This window comes from Macaca fascicularis, chromosome 11, assembly GCF_037993035.2.
Source record: "Macaca fascicularis isolate 582-1 chromosome 11, T2T-MFA8v1.1".
Lineage (NCBI taxonomy): Eukaryota > Metazoa > Chordata > Mammalia > Primates > Cercopithecidae > Macaca > Macaca fascicularis.
Window position 1 is genome coordinate 25948397 of NC_088385.1, and position 22726 is coordinate 25971122.

The window sequence follows — 22726 nt, forward strand, 5'->3', positions numbered from 1 at the left end:
GACTGTCAGCAGAGCATGACACAATTTTTGAGTGCCTTTTTTTAAAAAAACAAATCTTAGGGACTGGGCATCAATTTTCCCACTTCCCTCTCGTGATGGAGCTACTTTGGTTGCTATTAGTCACATTTGAAATCAGATACACAAATGCTTTCTGCATAAGCCGGGCTGTTACTATCTTGCTTTTGGTTGGTTACTGGAATGCCATTCATATATATCTTTCCTGTCTCCTAGCAGGGAGACTAAATTGGTTTGTCATGCAGGCCAGGGGATCTCTTCTACTACTAAATTTGGTGAGTGATAATAGAGGAACTAATTTTTTAGAGGCAAATTAATTTACATGTTCTATTACACATCACATCTTCTAGGATAACTGCTGTTTAAAATAAAGATTTATTTTCAAGTGAGAATGAAGAAAATATGTTTATGGCATGATGAATTATTTTAATACATATTTTTAAATAGAAAGTAGTGTATAGATTGTTTTTCAATAACTGAATAATTAGAATTAGCTTCTTTATAAAAAGATACATGATTTCTATCACAGCCTTTTTATCAGTTCTTAAATGGGACATCCCATGAAAATTATAAGGCTAATACAAACACGTTAGATTTTTATTTTGGCCAAAAGAACTCCGAATAGCAGTTCTACAAACCAAAAAAAAAATTTGGCAGAACAGATTGTAGAAATTATAACTAAGCTAGAGGACATTTTCTATTTCTAGAAGAAAATGTTACTTGTATCCAAGGAGCATTGTTGTTTCGGGTTTAGGCTCCCTTTCCAAAGAAGTCTGGAGTTTTTTTCATCTCAGCCTACAGAATAGAGTAGTTAGGTGCTGGGACAGCTTAAAAGACTGCCTTTTTGGATCAAGTATAAAGGGAATGTGAGCCTTCTGGGACTTGGGCAGAGTACATTGCTCAGGTCATCTTGACCTCCAGGGATGGCTAGTACTGTTTCTCCCATAAAAGCTGTTTTCCCTGAACTCTCCAGGGACAGAATGTCAGAGCAAGTGGGTCCAGAGAGCCCATAGATGATCCCTGTTATTTTACAACTGGGGAAACTGAAATCAAAACTGGAAAGTTAATTATTTGTTGCCTATTTGTAGCAGTGTCCAGGTATTAGACTTCAGTGTTATTCTCTTTCCAGTAGACTAGGAAGCCCTCAAGTACTCTGTACCCACTGCCACAATGCCATGAGCATATCTTAGGCTGAATATCTATTGTGACCCAGGGCATCAATAAAAGATTTTTGGGGAGACAGACTTCACTCAACTGGAACTTGTGCGTTAGCTCTAGGGACTAGTTTTCATTTGGGCCAACTCTCACATTGCTATTAAGTCACATTCAGAGTCCCGTTCTTGCTAAGATTGAACTTACTCTTAACCTTACGAAAATCAAATAGTGCATTAGAGGGTGTTAATCTATATACCTTTAAATAAGGTCCCCTCCTTTATTCACTGACTCACACATCCATGCATTCATTCACAGATATTCATTCAACTCATACTCTATGCCAAGCACCATGTGCAGCACTGGGAAAGTAACGCACACAGTCCTGTCTTTATCACCCATGGAAAGTGAAAACATATTTAACCCTAGTCAAATTTCAAATATACACATTTCTTATCTTACCTGACTCACCTTTTCACACTCTTAACCTTGTCTTTAATGAAGAAAGTTCATAATTTTAATAAAAGTATGTTTCAATCTTTTTTGGTCAGTGTTTTTGTTGTTGTTTTGCCCATTTTAAAAATTGAGCAAAAGATGTGAATAGAAGCTTTGCAAAAGAAAATATCTGAATGGAAAATGAGCACATGTAAAGATGTTCAGCATTATTAGCTAGCAGAGAAACACAAAGTAAAATTTTAGTACAATACCAATGCCTCTCAACCTGCAGGGCTAAAATTTAAAAATTACAACTGACGATACCAAGTATTGGTGAGAATGTGAAACAACTAGGACCTTCATACATTACTTGGTGTTAGTGTAAGTTGGTATAGCTAATTTGGAAAATCATTTGACAGTATCTACTAAAACTAAATATATGTTACTTTTTATCCCAGAATTCCACTCCTAGATGTATATCCCAGAAAAATAAGTGTTTATGTTTACCAAAAGATACATAGAAGATTGCTTATGGCAGCATTACTAAGGATATCAAAAATTTGGAAACAACCCAAATGTTCATTAAAAATACAGCATGTAAATACATTATGCTATATTTATACAAAGGAGTACTATACAATGGTGAAAATTAATGACTCCATGCTCCAACGAGATGAATCTCTTAGGACTTATGTTGAGTGAAAATATCAAAATACTGAACAGTATATCATGCATTGTTTCATTTATATAAAGTTCCAAAGCAGATTAAACAAATCTAAGGTGCTAGATATTAGAATAATGGTGTTATCAACTGGGAATCCTAGAAGTTGGCATAGATTCTTAATATGTTCTGTAAACTCAGTTTGGATGGTGGGTATATGGATATATACAAATGTAAAAAATTCTTTGAATTGCACATGTAAGGTTTATATACTTACTTGTGCAATGTAAGCTGTATCTCACTAAGAAAGAAAAATAAAATACGTTCTCTTCAGAAATTAAAGAAAGTGAACAAAGGAATTGAATTTGCAGGTGCTACATAACTTATAGAGGCTTACTGAGTTGTTACACACTTTAGTGTCTTTCTCCCAATTCATCCATGGACAAATAGTCAGTTGACCTCTGTTTATGGCGCGGACACCTGAGTCTCACCTACCCTTCTATTAAGTCATTTGTCTTACCATCATAAACATAAGTAAAGGTCTACTAGCCATCTCACTCATAATGTCCAATTGATGGGATTTGGAGTTTTCCAGTGTTGCAATGAAAGTGTCAAGGAAATGGTCTCTCATTAAATATTTGCCCAGAATGTATTGTAGGTTTGAGTGAAATATAAAAGATGCCAGTTAAACCACTTTCTACAGCCGCTGAGGGGACTTCTTCAGAATTGCACCGTATTTCCTGAACTGTCATTTCCTACTACATTTAGACAAACTCGTGTTTAAGGATTCATAGGTTTCTGTGATTGTAATAGCAAATCATAATTTAGTTTGTGTGTAATTCTTACCAATCTTGTAAAAGTGCCTCATCTTAATTTAATGTCTCAAATTAATTATAATTGAATCAATCAGCATCTGAGAATTTCTGAGAGGTTTTGTAACATCTCTTGGAAGAATTAATGTCTCCTGCAGGGTGTTGTGAAACAAGGGATTTTAATCATTTACAGCCTTTTCTCACCTTTAAGTGTGCTGCAGATTCAAAGTATATATCTCCACAGTAAAATCTAGATTTTGGCTCACTAAAAAAAAAAAAAAAGAAAAGAAAAAAATGTGTGTCCCATCCCACCAACTGACAGTGTTTCCAGCTATTAATAGGCTGATCCTTGTATACTTGTTTCTCTGATATTTTTAGAGTCTGCATTGGAGTGCATTAAATTGTTTTTTTCCCTCTTCTTAAAGAAGTAATTATTGAGACTAGATTCTGCCAACAACATCATGCAAAATAAAATAATAGCTTGGAATTGTTTAGGACTACAATATTACTACTTTCACATTGTTACTGTGAAGAATATTTTTAGTGGTTTATTTCATGTAAACAGAGCATTCTATGTAGCCCATCATTACATTAGTTTGTGTTTACTGTACTTCCCTTAAAATTGCCTTTGTAGGGGGTACAGAATGCATATTTTCTTTCAACAAGGGAATACAATGCACTGGAAAGTCAAATCAAGAGAAAACCACTTTAGGAAATCATTACAGCCAAACGTATGAAATTGCACCCACTTCACTAATTACTGCTAATCTAATTTTATTTTTAGCTTCTAAGACAACACACACCCTGAAAACACACTTCTCCTAGATGATCTATATAAAGTTATTTTACAATCCCAATGAAATTAACCTAGTAATAGTGTCAAAGACAAGGAGAATCTACCTTTGGAATGAGGGCTTTTTTTTTTTTTTTTTTTTTTTTTTTTGAGACAGAGTCTTGCTCTATTCCCCACCCCAGGCTGGAGTGCAGTGGCACCATCTTGGCTTAGTGCAACCTCTGCCTCCTGGGTTCAAGCGATTCTCATGCCTCAGTCTCCCAAGTAGCTGGAATTACTGGTGCATGCCACCACACCCGGCTCATTTTTGTATTTTTAGTAGAGACGGGGTTTCTCCATGTTGGTCAGGCTGGTCTCAAACTCCTGACCTCAGGTGATCTGCCTGCCTTGGCCTCCCAAAGTGCTGGGATTACAGGTGTGAGCCACCACGCCTGGCCAAATAAGGGTTTTTAATCTGAGGCTGGACACCATGGCTCATGCCTGAAATCCCAGCACTTTGGGAGGCTAAAACAGGAGGATTGCTTGAGCTCAGGAGTTCAAGACCGACCTGGGCAACATAGTGAGATCTTATCTTTATAAAAAATTTAAAAATTAGTCAGACATGTTGGCATGCACCTGTGGTCCCAGCTACTCAGGAGGCCAGGAGGCCGAGGTGGGAGGATCACTTGATCCGAGGAGGTTGAGGCTGCAGTGCACCATGTTCACCCCACTGCACTCCAGCCTAAGCAACAGAGCAAGACCTTGTCTTAAAAAAGAAAAAAAAGGAAAAAAAAAGGAAAAGAAAGAAAGTAATTTTTAATCTGACTCTCTACTTATAACACATCACCTCTGCTGCAGTCCATGATGAAGATGTTACCTATAAATCTATGCCAAGGATATATGGTGTTAATAGGCCCAGATGCCAGTCCTGCATACTGACTCCCAGATAGCAGTTTGGTCATGTAAAGAAGGACTCAAATTTTAAGAAGGATAAAGTCCTGACCCATGAGATTACTTTTGAGTTAGACTTCTAGGGATTCAGAAACTGACTTAGCACTTCTGAATCCTAGCATTTCTAAGTCTTCAGAAAATTCTTGCCAAAGAAAATAATTTTTTATGGCACTTAATAGCATATTTACGATCAGGTTGGTACACAGGTAATTGCGGGTTTTGCTATCACAGTAATGGCAAAAATTTACTTTCTTTCAAAACTCAACTAAAATGCAAACAACTTCATGTTTCTCCCCTCCTTAATCTCAAAAGCATTAGATGTTCTGTGTTGGATTCTGATAGGAACTTAAGAAACTCTGCATTTAGTAGTAATAGGATTAATTATAATCATGTGTGTGTCTGTGTGTTTGTGAATATGTGTCTCTGTGTGTGTTAGTATCCCTCTAGAGCTGTGAAGTCCAGCGTGGTTGCCACTTGCAATATTCAGCATTTATTTGAATTTGAATTTATTAAAATCGAAAACACAGTTTCTCATTTATACTATTCTCTTATGGCTAGTGGCTCCTCTTTCTGACGCTGAAGAAAGTTCTGTTGGATAGCACGGCTCTCCAGAGTGAGCACTGTGGGGCAGACAGTATTTCTCATGTATATCACAATGCTTAGCACATAAGAGGTCAGTAAGTGATTGATGATTGAATAAACAAGTAAATTCTTTTTATATGGCAGGCAATAAATAATATTTATTAATAAAGGAATTCAACGAATAATTACCTAAAGCATTGCTGACTTTGATCTCCTGATTTTCAACCTTTCTCTGCTTTTGATGCCTTAGATCGCGTCTCTTTTCTTGATTAATGACATTTCTTAATTAATGTTCCTTCTTTATTCTAACCCCTTTCAATCTGCAGTCTAAATTTCTCAGATAGTGATCTTCCTCAATAATGTTACTGTACTTATTCATATTTTTCCTTTGCTAAAATATCTTACAGTGGGACTTCTACTTCAGGCCACACTGGAATAGATGACACCAGACATTCTCTCATCATATACAACTGGAAAATGAAACAATATTTAGAAAACATTCATTTGCCAAAATTAGACAAAGGACAGAACGAGATTCTGATCCTGGAGAGTAAGAAAACAAACAAGGCGATCAAGTTTTTCTTGGAAGAACTCCAATACCGTGGTGAAAGGAGATGGAACCCAAGCAGAGAATGGCAGCTTGTATTCTGACAAGCCAAGGTGATGAGATCTTGTTGAAAATCCAAGGCCTTGAACAGAGGCACCAGAATGTCACACCTTCCTTGCGTGGATAAACTATCTCTAGAGTGAAGGCTACTCTAGACTCATCCTGGCAAAGCTTACACCTAAGCCTCAGATGCTCAAGAGGATCTAAACGTAACTTAATTGTTTGCCAAAATAAATGCCTTTTAAAGAAAACTAAAATTTAGACACCAAACAAAATGTTTAAATTTCTAGACATATGAGGAAGCAGGAAACTGTGACCCTCAATTAAAACAAATAAATAAACAGAAACAGGCATGGAAATGTCAGATATGAGACATAAATAATGGGATTAAGAGTTAAAAACTTTAAAACAGCTATAAAAATGCTAAGGACTTTAAAGAAACTTAATGTGAGGCCAAATTAAAGCAATAAAAATTACCAAATGGGAATTCTATAGTTTAAATATACAACATTGAGAATTAAAAATTCACTCAATGGACTTAAGAGTGGATTGACTACTACAGAAGAAAAGAACAATGAACTTGAACACATATATTAGAAACTATCCAGTTGAAGCAGAGAAAGAGAGAAAAGGTAGGTGCATGCACACACACACACAAAATGAACAGAAATTAGTGACCTGTGAGACAATGGTAGATAGCCTAATATACATGTTACTATGTAACTATCTTTAAAGGGGTGGTTAGAGACTGTAACATATTTGACAAAATAATAGCTGAAAAGTTTCCAATTTTGATAAAAACTATAAATCAACAGATTCTGGATACCCAGCAAATATGTAGCATGACAAACATAAAGAAAACCACCTCAAGGTATGTCAGAATCAAATTGATGTAAACCAGAGATATTGAGAAAATTATAACAAAACAGAGGGAAAAAAAGGCAACATTACATACAAAGTAATGAAGATAAGAATGACTCCTTGAAAACAATGCAGGCCAGAGGACAATAGAATGAGAATTTTCGTGTGTAGGAAAAAGGTAATCATCACCCTGAAATTATATATCCAGTAAATGAAAATGAAAAGTAAAATGAAAGTAAAATACATAGATTTTCACTTAAAAGAAGTTGAGAGAATGAATGGCCAGTAGATCTGCACTGAGAGAAATAGTAAAGAAAATTCTTTATGCTGAAGGAAAATGAAATCAGATGGAAATTTAAATCAACAGAAAGATATGTAAAGGGAAATAGAATTAATATATGAGTAAATATAAAAGAGATTTTTCTCAATTTAAATGTCTTTCAAAGATAATTGGCTACATAAAGCAATAATAATAATAATAATAATAATGTGTTTTAGGGTTTGTAACACTCATAGATGTCAACTATATGACCAAAATAGTACAAAAGATGAGAGGAAAAAAAATGAAAGTAAGACTTATTGGTAAAACAGTATTAATATTCTTCAAAGATAGATTGTGAGATTTAAGATACATATTATAAACTCAGAAGAGACCACTGGAAAGAAACTAAAATGGTATACCAATCAAAACAACGGAGAAGATAGAATGGAACACTAAAAATAAGTAAAAAGAGAGGTGCTAGGAAAGGAGGTAAAAAGCAATGAAGAATAGGTAGAAAACTAGAAAATAAATAGCAGAATGGCAGATTTTAAAATCAGGCAATTTGATGTTATTTTAAATATAGATCATGTAAAACAAAGAATGGTTAAAAAGAAGAAACTGTCTTAATGGATAATAAAGCAAAACTAAACTATATACTGCTTATAAGAAATACAGTTTAAAAATAAAGATGTAGATATGTTAAAAGAAAATACCATAACCCAAGCCAAGACTATTCTTAGGAATGCAGGATCCTCTTGTAGATTTTATTTCTGGCCAAGGTACATTCCTGAGGCCCAGACACATCCCTCCTATCCCTTTGGCTTGGTAGTTTAAAATTTCCTTAGATTTCACCATTCTTTAAATGCTCGCTTTGCCCAAGCTATTAAGAGTTGGTTTCTTTTCCATGAGACCAAAATCCAAGTAATATAGAACTTTAGGAATGTCTCCCCATACAGATTAAGGCCCTAACAAAAAGAGTGTTGCCCTGGCTCAAGTCCACCACTTCTACTGTGAGATATGTCGAGAATCACTTTCCTAGATGACTGTGCTCTTAAGTCATCACAAATAAACCTTGTTCATTAACACGTGAGTGGTTCGATTTCACTTGCAGGCCTTTTTGCCTTTTGGTCCTACGGATGGGGTAAAAAGCCATAGAGATTATGGTTAGAAAATGGTCTGTGATGAGCTTTGACAAATGATAACTGGGTAAGTAAACTTCTTATGATGGTGAAATTATTTTCTAACAACACTTAATGCAAGTGTGACATTAAGACCAGGGCGATTCATCATTAACTTAAATAACTTAATCTAGACCTTTTGAAGAAAAATCAGAAGAATACATAAAAGGATAATATTTTAAAATAAGGTGGCTTTGAAAGATTAAACTAGGCTGAACGAAAACTCCCAGATAATGAAGCCAATTTCAAAGGCAATAGCGGAAATCCAGTTGAACCCTTAAATTTTTGTTCACTTACACAAGGGAATTTATTGACAGAGATTAAGAGCCATCCTTGGTGATGGTGTAATCATCTTTTCATTTGTTGATGGGCAGATAATTGCATTTAAATATAAGAGTAGTAATGCTCTAAAGCTACCCAAAGTGCATCACAGGTGCAGCTACTAAAGCCAGCACTCCAGAAAATGAGTGTTCCTGGGCCGTATGCTTATAAAGGTAGAAATTCGGAAAGCACATAGAAACATAGGGAGAAAAAGAAAATGCACACAGCCTTATATTCTTCTATACTATTAGGAAAATAATGGTAATTACCTCAAAATATTGCTGTGAAAATTAAGAGATAGAATTTATGTTAGAATCTGAAACATAAGAGGCCCTCCATAAATGTAAGCTATGCTTATAATTAATGTGCCATCTAGGGTCATATAATAGTCTTAGTTTAACTTCCCAGCAGCAAAGGTATGACAGTGAACAAGGTCGTACACAGGGTAACATTGGCTCAATCCACAGGACAGAGAGAGATGTCCCAGTCTGGACAAGGGAGATGGAATATTTACACCATGCTTCCATCAGTCATTGGTTAAAAGCTACCGCTGAGGCACCTACATTCCCAGGCATTTCTGGCAAAGCAGAGTCTGCAGCCAGCCTGGCAGAAGTCTTTCAACAGAGACGCAGGTGCTGGCTTTGGGAGGGAAAGCACACTAGGAATGGTGTGCACAGAAATGGTGAAGAGATGTGAGGGATACGGATGGAGCATCTACTACAATTTCCTTTCAGTTTCTTTTCTCTGCTTATGTTGTTTGTTTATATAGTTGAAAGAACATTATAAAATACATTATATTCCTCATGGAATGTAATATCCACAGTGGAAGAACTTTCTGGTTTTTGGTTTTTGGTTTCATCCCTGGTAGTACTCCTTGACCTGGAACAGTGACATGGCTGGCATTCAATAAATATTTGTTGAATAAATACAACTTTGTGATCTGCTTTTATGGTTCAACGTTATATGGCAAAAATCTCTTTCTGAAAATACAATTCCTATTTTTGTAAAACTTTCCTCAGTACAGCACTCCTAGTTTGTGTAACCATTTCGATTTGATATCATGTTTAGCTATCATAAATGCTGTATTCACAAACTTTCTCGATAAATTCACAGATATAGAATTACTGGGTGAGACCATACTCATGATTTTATAAAATATGGCTTTTCTTCTCTCAGATATTTTGACAAGCATGATCAACAGTATTGACTCTGAGGTGACCCTGAACTAAATCATTGGCAGCTGAAAATATTAGGCAGATCATATTCTTAACTCAGTCAATTCACCGTAAAGCAATAACGTTGTCAAAACTTCTGGTCAGAAGAGGGTCTTGAACTTTCAGTATATTATATATTTGGAACAAACATGACACATGTCTTAATGACCATCAAATCTCAAGCCCAAATGCTAGGTAGGGCTCTGTCCACAGGCATCAAAGCCACACAGGCCAGCAGCTCAGTGTGCCTGAACTGGTTATGTGAAGACACCTGCTGACAGCAGGATTCCCAAGTATTTCTTGTTTGATGAGCAGAGGAGGACAGTATTGCATACTTGAAAATGCTAGAGCTTTGTGTCCCTGAAGACAGTGGTGTGTGATTGGCGGTTTCAGGTCACTCTGATTGTATATTGACTCTCCTTTTGATAGCAGCTGCCAGATACCACTTGCAGAGTTCACATCCTGGCATCTTCTCCACCAGGTCAGCATGACATTTTTGTTCAAAGGGAGTCATCCCATCTCTGATTGCTGCATACCACTGGGCTCTGGTGGCTTCAACTCTTTCCCTATCTATTGGAACCTCTGAGCTGTTCCATTTCTTTCCCAATATGTGCATGGCTCCATTCATTCAACAATGCAGACACATTTCTGTGAGTTGCATGTCAGATATCCAACCCCCAGCAAAATCAGGAATGCTACCTTAAAAGAAAAAAAAAAAAGCTATCTATTCTAAGAATGCCTTTCAATTAAAATGTAGGCTAGATTTTCTGGCAGTAGTAGAGAAATTAACCAAACTAGTTTCATTTTCAGACTTCTTATTTTTCAGACTTATGTTTCAGAATCCAGCAATTTATATTTTCAAGTCCTTGAAAATAGGAACCTTCATGTACCATTTTTATGCATATATGCAAACATAGCATCTATAGTGTTTTGTATATGAGAAGCTTCTTGTAAATACCTTTTGATTTAAGTGAAAACAGCTTAATGAAAGTTTTTTTATTTGTTAAAAAAAAACTAGATTCCTTTGTGAAATGTGGGCAAAACAGACAGCTGGATGACTGATATTTTTCACTTTTCAGAAAGTACTGGCTTTGTGTCGAAAGGACTTTGGTCTTTTAGGTCTAATTCCATCTGCGGCACTCTAAGCACTATTTCAATTGCCCCTTTCAACTAGCCTAGAAAAATTCCATGAAGTTGAGTCCTGGCTAAGCTTTTAGATTGCTTTATGGCATTCTTTCCTTTCTTTGCACAGGTTGTCAGCATGTACTTTTTCTAAGCTTAAATAAACTACTTCTTTGCTTATAAGAAGTCATGTACAGTATATTGTACTTCTCAAGGGTAATATTCCTCCTCCTAGATATATTCCCCAAATGAGAGAACTGTAAACATCTGTTTCTGGCAAGCTAAGAAAGAGAAGCGTTGTCAGAGCCAGCAACTTGCTTCCTATGGGAATAATTTCGGGTTTGTACACCTCCTTGACTGTTAATTTATAAACATGCTAACTATATTATTCTCCCCATCAAAAATTCATGCCAGTTTTGAGCAGTCTTGTGGAAACAAAAACAACATATAATAATCTAGAATCAAATTCTCAAGTTTCCATTAAGTGGAGTAGAGGTCAAGGAAAACTGAGCAAATGTTATATTGTCTCATGCATTGCACATCTAAATTATGTACAAATAGCACAAATAGAGTTTATACTATAGAAGTAAATTATCTTGCTCATATCATCTCCAGGTAGAATAAGAAAACCCAGCCAGAAGTGGCCAGCAACTAGTGGGACTGGTTAGACAGGGGCCGGGAAGCTGAGTGTGCAAGATGAAGTCTGATTATTGAGGACCAGATAACTACTTAATTGTGAGAGCAGCCAGGATTTGAAACCCTGGGTCTGGGCCATGTGCATGGAGTTTGCAGGTCTTGGTAACCAAAGACAGACAAAGGAAATAAAGGTCAGAAACCAGTCAAGGAAAGTGAGCAGACAGTTTTCTTAGAAATAAAGCAATAGAGAAGGCGAGGGAGTTTGAGGCCATATATGTTTTTTAATTAGTTAATTTATTTTTTAATTGACAACCAAAAAATGTATATTTATCACCTACAACATGATATGTTGATATATGTACACATTATGTAATGGCTAAATAGAGCTAATTACCATATAAGTTTCTAACTGAAGCAGCAAGGTCGGTCTGATTCTAATAAGATGATTTTTTTTTTTTTTTTCCTAATGGGGCATGGATCATAGGAGCAAAAAGGAAGCAATGGCAGCTAAAGCGAAAGTCAGATGCTCTTTGGGACACATCAGAACTAGAAACTAGACACAGTGGGAGAGAGGGCCAGACTTGGAATATCAATAGTCTTTTGGAGGAGGTCCCAGCAGCTGGGGAAGTCCAAAAAGATGGCAGAACCTGCCATCCAGGGGATTTGGCGACAGGTAGAAGCTGGAGGTCCAGGTAGGCAGGTGGTGCATATAGAAGGGCCAGAGGTGAGCAGTACCTGGCTCCCTGGCAGGTGGGCAGAGCACAGGAAAAGGGTATGTTGACAGTAGCAGATAGAGTCCCAGACCCGAAGAAAAGGGATCAAATGGACACTTTTGTCTTTAAAACAATTGTAGCTGGCAGATAGGAACAAAGGGAAAAAATGAGAGGGAAGACAAGTACCTGTGTCTTGTAGCTAAGGCACGAAGCTGGGCCTGGACACGTGGAAACAAGGAAAATAAATATTCAGGATCAGAGAGGGGCAGGAAAGAAGGCAAACTTGATATAAATCCTTAGCACTAGAGATGCTTTGCTTTCTCTTATCCAAGGACCAAGGGAATCACAGAAACTACAGCAAGAGGTACCTTTTGATTGTGAGGATGGAAAAATTAAGAGGTCCCAGAGTTGGAAGATACAGGATGCAGCAAGACAGATAGTACACAGACCTAAAGTGGAACAGGGATAGGATATAGGGCCAAGAGGAAGTCTTACAGTATCCCCCTAATGCAATGGTGTCCTCGGTTCCCATCTGGATCCCAGATTTGTAGCAATAGATGCAGTGGAGTACTCAGGAATTTGCAGGAGCATATGTGTAATCTCTGGGTTCCTGTTGTTGTTTTTCTGTTGGTATCTTTCTAGTTTATGCTGAAAAGTGGTTGATTTAAAACGTGTCCTCAAACTCTTTCACACTCCTTCTATCAAGAGGTGGAGCCGAATTCCTCTCCCCTTGAATATAAGTGGCCATAAGAGACCTGCTTCTAAAGAATGGGACGCAGACAGGAGTCACACTGCACGATTTCCCAGGCTATGGTAGAAAAGGTGACACAGATTCCTTCTGGCTCGCTCTTGTTGCTCTTCTTTTTGAAAACTACTCTCTGTGCTGTGAAGGCCAAGTCACATGGAGAGGTCAGCTGTGGTTGTTTAATTGCAGTCCCCACTGAGGCCCCAGCTGACAGCTAGCACCAGCAACTAGACATAAGTGAAGAAGTCTTTGAGATGACTCCACATTCAGCCACCATCTGATTTCAGTCACATGTGAGATCCTAGTAAGATCTGCCTAGTTTAGTTCAGTCAACCCCTAAAACCATGAAATCACAATGATGATGATGATGAATAACTTGTTTTACACCATGAAATTTGGAGTAATTCATTACACAGCAGTAGATAACTAGAATGATTTGGGTACCTTAAATGGGGGTGCTATTGTAACAATAACAGAAACATGGGCATTGGCTTTGGGGCTAAACCATAGGCAGATGCTAGAAGGGCCTTGAGGAGGCTGCTGGTGAGGGGATAAAGGAAAGGGAGGAGAAAGATTATTGGATTCTGATGGAAAGATACTTGCTATATAGCAGCAAAACTTTTTTTTTTTTTTTTTTTTTTTTTTTGAGACGGAGTCTTGCTCTGTCGCCCAGGCTGGAGTGCAGTGGCCAGATCTCAGCTCACTGCAAGCTCCGCCTCCCGGGTTCACGCCATTCTCCTGCCTCAGCCTCCTGTGTAGCTGGGACTACAGGCGCCCGCCACCTCGCCCAGCTAGTTTTTTGTATTTTTTAGTAGAGACGGGGTTTCACCGTGTTAGCCAGGATGGTCTCGATCTCCTGACCTCGTGATCCGCCCGTCTCGGCCTCCCAAAGTGCTGAGATTACAGGCTTGAGCCACCGCGCCCGGCCTAGCAGCAAAACTTTTAACAGCACTGTTGCTTACAGTAATATAAAAAATAGAAATGTATCCAATGAGTTAGATAACTTAGCTAAAGAGGTTTCCAGAGTGTGAAAGTTGCCTCCCAGCTTCTCTAGCTGCCTATAATAAAATGGCACAGGAGAGAGATGAACTAAAAGCAAAAACAAAACCAAGAACAACAAACCCCCCAAAACTGTTAAGTATATCACAAATGAGCCACAACTTGCTGGGTTCAAAAATAAAGATGTTTTCTCATTTCCAGCTTCTCCAGGTGGTAAATGTTTTCTCTTGCCATTTTTTCAATAGCAAAATCATACCCAATCTTCCTAATTAAGTATAATAATAGCTGGCTTTCTTAGATGCCCTTTATTAGGTCAAGGAAATGTCCTTCTATTCCTAGTATGCAGAGAATTTCTAATGTGAACGAGTGCAATGTTTTGTCTAATACATTTTTTTTCATCCATTGAGGTACTTGTTTCGTATTGTTAAAAACTAAAAGTTTGCTGATAGGTGGGCTGCATTCAGTGATTTCCAGATATTAAATCAGCCTTCCATTCTTGAGTTAAACCCAATTCAATGATGTTGTATTATCCTTTAATATATATATTGTTGCATTCAATTGGGTAAAATTATGTTATGAATTTTTGAGTTTATGTTAATAAGGGCTATTGTTCTATGGTTTTCTTGAGATTGTTCCGTCTGGTTATTGTATCAGGGTAATCCTAGCATCATAAAATGTACGAGGAAATGATCGCTGCTCTTCTATTTTCTGAAAGAGTTTGTTTATAACTGGTATTACTTCTTCCTTAAACATTTAGTAGAATTCATTAGTAAAGCCATTTGAGCCTGTAAATATTTGCGAAATTTATAATTATAAATTCAGTAGATGTGGGACTATTTAGGTGATCTAATTCTTCTTGAGTGAGCCTTGATGGTTGTGTCTTTCAAGATGTCTGTCCTAGGTGGTCTAACTTAATGGTACAACATTATTCATTGTATTTCCTCGTGACTTGCAATGTCTGTAGGTCCTCCAGTTATGTCCCCACAGTCATTTCTGTTACTGGTAATTTATGTCTTTACGCTTCTCTTCCTGATCTGTATGGCTAGAGATTCATCCATGTTATTAGTCTTTTTTAAAACCTGGCTTATTTAATTTTTACTATTGCTTTTCTGTATTTCTTTGACTTCCGTTGTTGCCTATATTATTTCCTTAATTCTGATAACTTTATATTTGTTTCTTTCTTGTTTCTAGTTTATATATTTTTAATATAAACATTTAATGTTATGAAATGACTTCTGTGCTACATATTAGAAGTTTAATAGGTTGTATTTTATTTTCATTTAGTATAATATTTCTAATTTTACTTGTTATTTTACCTTTGGATTCTTTAAAATGTTTTTTTTTTAATTCCTAAATATTTGAGGATTATACAGATTTTTTTGTTATTGATTTCTGGTATAATTCTATTGTGGTCACTGAACATACTATAAATTTATCAGGACATATTACATTGCCCACAAAGTTATCTACTTTAATTAATAGTCCATCAGTACTTGAAAAGAATGTGTATTTTGCTACTATTGAATTGGATTGGTCTATAAATGTAAATCAGTTTAGAGTGCTTTAAAGTGTTGTTCAAGTTGTCTTATCATTCCTGATATTCTGTGTAATTGTTCTATCACATACTGAGAAAGCCATGTTGAAATGCCCAACTATTATTTTGTAATTATTTTTTCTTTTTATCTGGTTAGTTTTATCTTTCTATATGTTTTAGCTCTGTACACACATACATATTTAGTGAGTGAGTACATATTTGATGAGTTATTTGGTGAGTACATATTTAGGATAATTTTGTTCTCTTGATGAATGGCTTCTTTATCATAATGGAATGTTCCTCCTTAACTCTGGAAATAATTTTTGTCCTGAAACCTACTTTGTGATTAATATAGCTGCTCTACATTTCTTTATGTTAGGGGTAGTATAGTATATCTTTCTCTGTTATTTTACTTCTTGCTCATCTGTGGTTTGATATTTAGAACCGGTTTCTTGTATACAGCATATTGGGTCTTGCTTTTTTTTAAAAAAAAAATCCAATCTAATAATCTATGCTATTTTGGTAGAGTGTTTAGATAGTTAAAATGTAATCTAATTAATACTGTTTCTAGGTTTAAATTTATCATCTTGTTATTTGTTTTCTATTTGTACTATCTGTTCTTTATTTCCATTTTCCTCTATTTTTAATTGAGTATTTTTTTGACTTCATGTTATCTCCATAATTGGTTTACTAGATAAATGCTTTGTTTACTTACTTTTTAGTTAATGCTGCAGGGTTTAGAATATGTATTTTTAATATGTCACAATCTTCTTTCAGATGTTATACCATTTCATGTGTATTTTCATTTTCTTCCTTCTGTGTGTGTGTGTGCGCGCACATGTGGCAAAGCGGGGTGGAGGGGATTGTCCTACATTAATTTCTATAGATAGATGGATACATTATCAGGGCCACGCACATTGTTATTCATTTTGGTTTAAACAACAAATCAACTTTTTTAAGTACTCAATATTATTCTGTTCAATTTTCCTACATATTTACTATTATGGTGCTTATAATTTCTTTATGAAATCCTAGTTTCCATCTGCTAATATTGTCTTTTGCACGAATAACTTCCCTTAAAATACTTCTAATTAAATTATCTGTTTCTCTTTTCCCTAGATGAGTGATTATTTACTCTTAAATTATAAATATTATTTTACTGGGTATAGATAGAATTGTAGACTAATTTCTGTTTCTTTTGACTATTTCTGACTCTTGACTTTTTTTAAAAAGTTGCCTTATTTTATTCTATTTTGCATAGATTCTGTCAAAAAAACTACTATCATTTTTATCTTTCATCATTTGAATGTGTATTGTTCTTTTATTTGGCTGCTTTAAGGTGTTTTATTCAATCCCTGGTTTTCTGAAATGTTATGATGATGTGTATTGGTGTGGTTTTCTTTACTTGGGTTTTATTAATTTTCTTTATCTAAAATTTAGTTTTTATCAAGTTTGAAAACATTTCAAATATGACTTTTCTTTTCTGTTTCTCTCCATCCTCCCCTTTTCACCTCACATTCTAGTCTCTCCTTCCCATACTTATGTTGCACTGTTTGATGCTGTCCTACAGGTCACTTATGCTCTTTTTGTTTACTGAGTACTTGTCTCTCTGTGCTTCATTTTGACAAGTTTTTATTCTTATGCTTACAAGTTCACAGGTATTTTCTTCTGTGGTGCCTAATCTGTTAATTCCATCTGGTCTATTTTTTATTTGAAGTACATTATTGTAATTCTAGACATTCCATTTGTTTTTTAAATCTACTTTACATGCCCCCCCCCATCATGTTTATTTATTTTCTCTACAATCTTGAGTATATTTAGCATATTTGTAGTCAGTGTTTAAATGTTCTTTCTGCTAAATCCTTTTATCTGTGTCATTTCTGACTTTCTATTTATTGATTTTTCTGCCTGATAATAGTTTATAATTTCTGGCCTCTTGTCCTGTCTAGCAATTTTTATTGGATGCCAGAGATTGTATTTTACTTATTAGATGGTGGGTTTGAATGTTGTTCCTTATAGAGATTGAAATTTTTTATGGTATTCAATTAATTTGTTTGGAATAAGTTTAATACTTTTGAGGTTTGTTTTCAAGCTTTGTTAAAGTGATTCCAGAGCAGCCTTTATCTTGGACTAACTTAAGTATTTTAACTAAGAGGCTGTCCTTCAGAAGACTCTATAATATTATCTGTGTATTATGAGTTCTTTTAAGCCTGGCACAAATTCTTCCCATCCTGTGTGAGCTGCATAAATTGTCTGATCTATTCCCTTCTGGCAGTTCTTTCCTTGATTTAAGACAGTTTTTCCTTGCCATACAGAGATTAGCACACAACCAAAGATTTGAGGAAGGCTCTCTCTTCCAGTCTATGGTGGTTTCTTTTACTGTAGCCCTCTCCTTTGTGATACTCTGTGCCAAAAATACTCCACCAAATTGGTCTCCCCAAACTCTAATTTCTGTCTCTTTCTCGGGAAGACTGACAGTGTCTGTTTTAGTTTCTGCTTCTTGTAGTGGAAACTGCTTCTAGGCAATAAGCTTGGAAAATCATACAGCTCACCTCCTTTTTTTCTACTTTTTTTCAGGAAATGCAGCCCTATATTGCATATTATCCAATGTTGAAACCTATTGTTTCATACTTAATTCTTGGTTGAAGAACTGTTTAATTTAAGGAAGTAAATATGGTGCTTACCATTCTATGAGAAACAGAAGTGCTGGCCATGTTGATTAAATCTACACTGTTTATTATGGCCCCAAAGGCCCTGTGACTCTGATAGCTACCTAGATCTCCATAAGCTCATACAACTTTCTCTTTATCTCAATATTTTGCTCATACATTAACCTCTCTTCTGTTTTTGAAATGGGCCAAGCACTTTAGGGCCACTGCCTAGAATGTCCTTCATTCAGCACATCCCATGGATTGCTCCTTGCCATTCTTCAGAACTCAGCTCACTTGTTACCTTCCCAGGCAACATTTCCCAGGTGCTCATTATATCAAGATAAATACTACTCATCATCCCAGTTATATATGCCAGTTATTGTATTTATTAGTGTCAGTAGCTGTATTTTTATTTGTTTTTCTTTACCAAACCAAGGTTCTCTTCTACTGTCTTTAATGAGTTTCCACAGCAGCATTTAGAACAGTGCATTTCATACAGTAGACAATTAATATTGTCATTTTTTAAATTGATGCATAAATTACATATAATGAATACTAATATCTGCTATGGTTTGAATGTGTCTCCCAAAAAGCACATATTGGAAACAGTACAGTAATGCTAAGGGATAGGACCTTTAAGAGGTGACTAGGTCATAAAGGCTTCACCCTCATGAAGGAACACTATTACCACTTTGATATAAAAGGCTGAGTTTGACCTTCTTTTCTGTCTCTTACCTTCTCTTTGTCCTTCCTCCATGGGATGACATAGCAAGATAGTCCTTACTAGATGCTGGTCTCTTGATCTTGGACTTACCAGCCTCCAGAACCATAAGCCAACAAATTTTTATTAATTATAAAGTACCCAGTATGTGGCATTCTGTTATAGCAACACAAAACAAAGTAAGACAGAAACTGGTACTGGAGAGTGGGTGTAGCTATAAAAAAAACACTTAAAAATGTGGACATGCCTTTGGAACTGCGTAATGGCCAGAGACTGGAAGAGTTTGGAGGAGTTGGCTGGAAAAAGACTATTACTACGAATAGAGAATTAAGGGAAATTCTGGTGAGGGCTTGGAAGAAGAGGAAAGCTGTAGTGAATATCTGAAACTTCTTAGAGATTATTTAAGTTATCATGATCAGAATTTTGGTAGAAATATGGATGGTAAAGGCAATTGACAAAATTTCCATGGAAATAAGGAACAAGGTGTTGAAAACTGGAGGAAAGGCTATTCTTCTTATAAAATAACAAAGAACTTGGCTGAATTGTGTTCTTGACCAAGGGCTTTGTGGAAGGTACAATTTAAGGAGGGTATCTTTTGGAAGAAATATCTAAGCAGCAAAACATCCAGTGTGCTACGTTGCTTCTTTTAACTGTATATAGTAAAACATGAGAAGAAATTATTTAAAGATGGAATTTATATTTAAAAGAGAAACAGAACTCAGGGATTTGAAGGATTTTCAGCCTGGAAGAATGGTAGGGAATGACGAAGCATTTTAAGGAGAGGAAACCAAGGAATTGGCACAACCATTTGATAAGGAAATTAGTATGCATAGAAGGAATCCAGAGGTTATTCAGCAGGACAATGGAAAAATAACTCTGAATGCACTTCAAAGATTACCTGTGCCACCTTACCATCACAGTCCCAGAATGCTAAGGCATAGGGGAAGGAAACATGCCTAAAGAAAGGTCTAGGGCACCCTCAGAAGCTAGGGACTCACTACCCAGGGCCACTGACAATCTCTGTTCCCACATTCTGGTACTGTGCTCTTTAGCTGCCCGGTCATGACTCAAGAGGGCCCGGGTACAGCTCAACCTACTCCTCCAGAAGGTACAAGCCGTGGCATCAATTTGGTGCTAATTCTGCAGGTGTACAGAACGCAAGAGTTGTGTTAGCATGATTTCCTTCACCTGGATTGCAAAGGATGTTGCTGACAACCTGGGGACCCAGGCAGAGACTTGTCACAGGTAGAGGCACCACAGAGAGCCCCTACTAGGGAAATGCCAAGTAGACCTATGGGGGTAAGGACTACCACAAGGTAATGCTTAATGGAACCCAAGAGATGGGCCCTCTTCCAAGACCCCCAAACTGTAAAGGTACCAGTGTTTAAAATCAGGTTAGGAGAGTTGCAGGCCTGAGATTCCAACCCATGAGAGCTGCTGCGTGGGCTAAGCCCAGCAACACCATAAGGGAGAGGCTATCTGGGGACATAGGGGCCAAACTGCCCTCTCAGTGTGTCCAGGAGGCAGTAATGGAGTGAAATATTATTTTGAAGTCTTAAAATTTAATTTTGTCTGCACTGCTGGTTACGGACTTACTTGGGGCCTGCTACTCCTTTCTCCCTCCTATTTCTCACTTTGGAATGGCAATATTTATCTGACACTTGTCCTATTATTGTATTTTGGAAGTAGATAACTCATTTTGATTTCACAGGCTCACAAAGGAAGGGAATTTGCTTCAGAGTGAATTGTGCCTTGAGTCTTACCCATATCTGATTTAGATGATACTCTGGACTTTGGACTTTTGAGTTGCTGATAAAATAAGTTAATTGGGCTATTGGGATGGAATAAATGTATTTTGAACGTGAAAAGGACATGAATTTGGGGGGTCAGGGTGGAATGTTGTGGTTTGAATGTGCTACCCAGAAAGGATGGGTTGAAAACTTAATCCCCAATTCAACAATGCTAAGAGGTGGAAGCTTCAAGAGGTGATTAGCCATGAGGGCTCCACCCTCATAAATGGATTAAGGCTGTTATTGAGGGAGTGATTTCATTATAAAAAGCCAAGTTCAGGCCCCCATCTCCCTCTCTCTCTTTCCCTTTCTCTCTCCTTCCCTTCCTGTCTCTTTGCCCATTCACGACAAGATAATATAGCAAGAAGACACTCATCAGACTCCAGCCCCTTGATCTTGGACTTCCCAGCTTCCAGAAACATGAGCCAGTAGATTTCTGTTTATTATAGATCACCCAGTCTTAGGTATTCTGTTACAGCAGAAAAAACGGACAAAGACATGACATATATCAATATGAAAACATTTTTATAACCCCAGAAAGTTCTCTTGTGCTCCTGTGCATCAATTCCCTATGACAAAGCAACTATTATTGTGATTTGTATCACTATAGGTTAGTTTTATCTATTCCAGAATTTCATATAAGTGCAGTAATACAGGATGCCTATTTTGTGTTTGATTTCTATCACTGAGCATAGTATTTTTGTTTTACTCATGTTGTTGCATGTATTAGTAGATTATTTCTTTTTATTACTGAGTATCTTACTGTATACATAAAATAATTTATCCATTATCCTGTTGATGGAAATCAAAATTGTTTCTAGGTTTGGGTTTATGATAAATAAAACTGATGTGAACTTTTTTTGTATGAAGATTATGGTAGACAAATGTTTTCATTTCCCTTGAATCTGTACATAGGAGTAAAATTGCTGAACCATAGGGTAGATGTGTATTTAACTTTTTTAGAAACTGAATTTTCTGAATGGTGGTATTACTTTACATTTCCACAACCAACTTATCAGAGTTTTCAGCTGTTTTATATCCTCTGCAAAATTTGGTGTTTTCACTCTGTGATTCAATAACTTGCCATTCTGGTAGATGCGTGGGTAGGTATCTCATGGTACGTTAATTTAATTTGCATTGTCTTAATGAGTAAATATATTCAGCACCTTTTCATATACTTATTAGCAATTTGCATATATTCTTTTACCAGGTATCTTTTTGAGTCTTTTACCAAGTTGTATTGGGTTTGTTTGCCTTTTTTGTTATTTAATTGAGTATTCTTAACATTCTGAATACAATAAAGTTTCTCTTCGATTCTCAATTTGCTGATAATTTTATGCATATAGTAAATTGTTAAATGTTAGCTTCTGTCTCTATTAGGATAATCATTTTTTTCTTTTTTAATTTGCTAACATAGTTAAATGTACTGTTTGTCAGATGTTGAATTAATCCTGGATTCCTAAGAAAAACTCAGATTGATCATAATATGATATCTTTGTATATTTTGATTGGATTCATTTGCTAAAATTTCTTCTTCATTGATAAAAATAACTAAGGAAACCAGATGGACCTGAAATTTTATATGTGGAAAATTATTTAATTACAAATTTCATTTCTTTAAAGTAATAACATGCTATTTAGATTTTCTGTTTTATCTTAGTCAGTTTTGGTAACTTATATCTTGCAAGGAATTTGTCTATTTTTCCTAAACAATAACACTTCTTGGCATTCAGTTGTTCACAGTGTCTCATCATTATCCTTTCAACATCTTCAGGATCTGTGCTAATATTCCATATTTTATTTCTGATATTTTCTTGGTTTTCTTGATCAGTCTTGCTAGGGTTTATTATTTTGATTAACTTTGTCAAAGAATCACATTCTTGCCTTGTTAATATTCTCTATTGTTTTTTTCTCTTCAACTTCATTGAATTCCACTCTTATTTTTATTATTTTCTTTCTTATATTTACCTTATCTTTAATTTGTTTCTTTGC

General features: G+C 36.1%; 1 long non-coding RNA gene across 5 annotated transcripts in view; it reads left to right on the forward strand.

Annotated features, from left to right (window-relative positions):
- Positions 1 to 9540, forward strand: part of LOC135966186 (uncharacterized) — a 336730-nt gene extending 327190 nt beyond the window's left edge. For all 5 annotated transcript variants that reach the window (XR_012419724.1, XR_010579323.1, XR_010579322.1 and 2 more), the window contains one exon: positions 5788 to 9540. This is a non-coding gene — a long non-coding RNA (uncharacterized lncRNA). The remainder of the gene's footprint in view (positions 1 to 5787) is intronic.
- The last annotated feature ends 13186 nt before the right edge of the window (positions 9541 to 22726 follow it).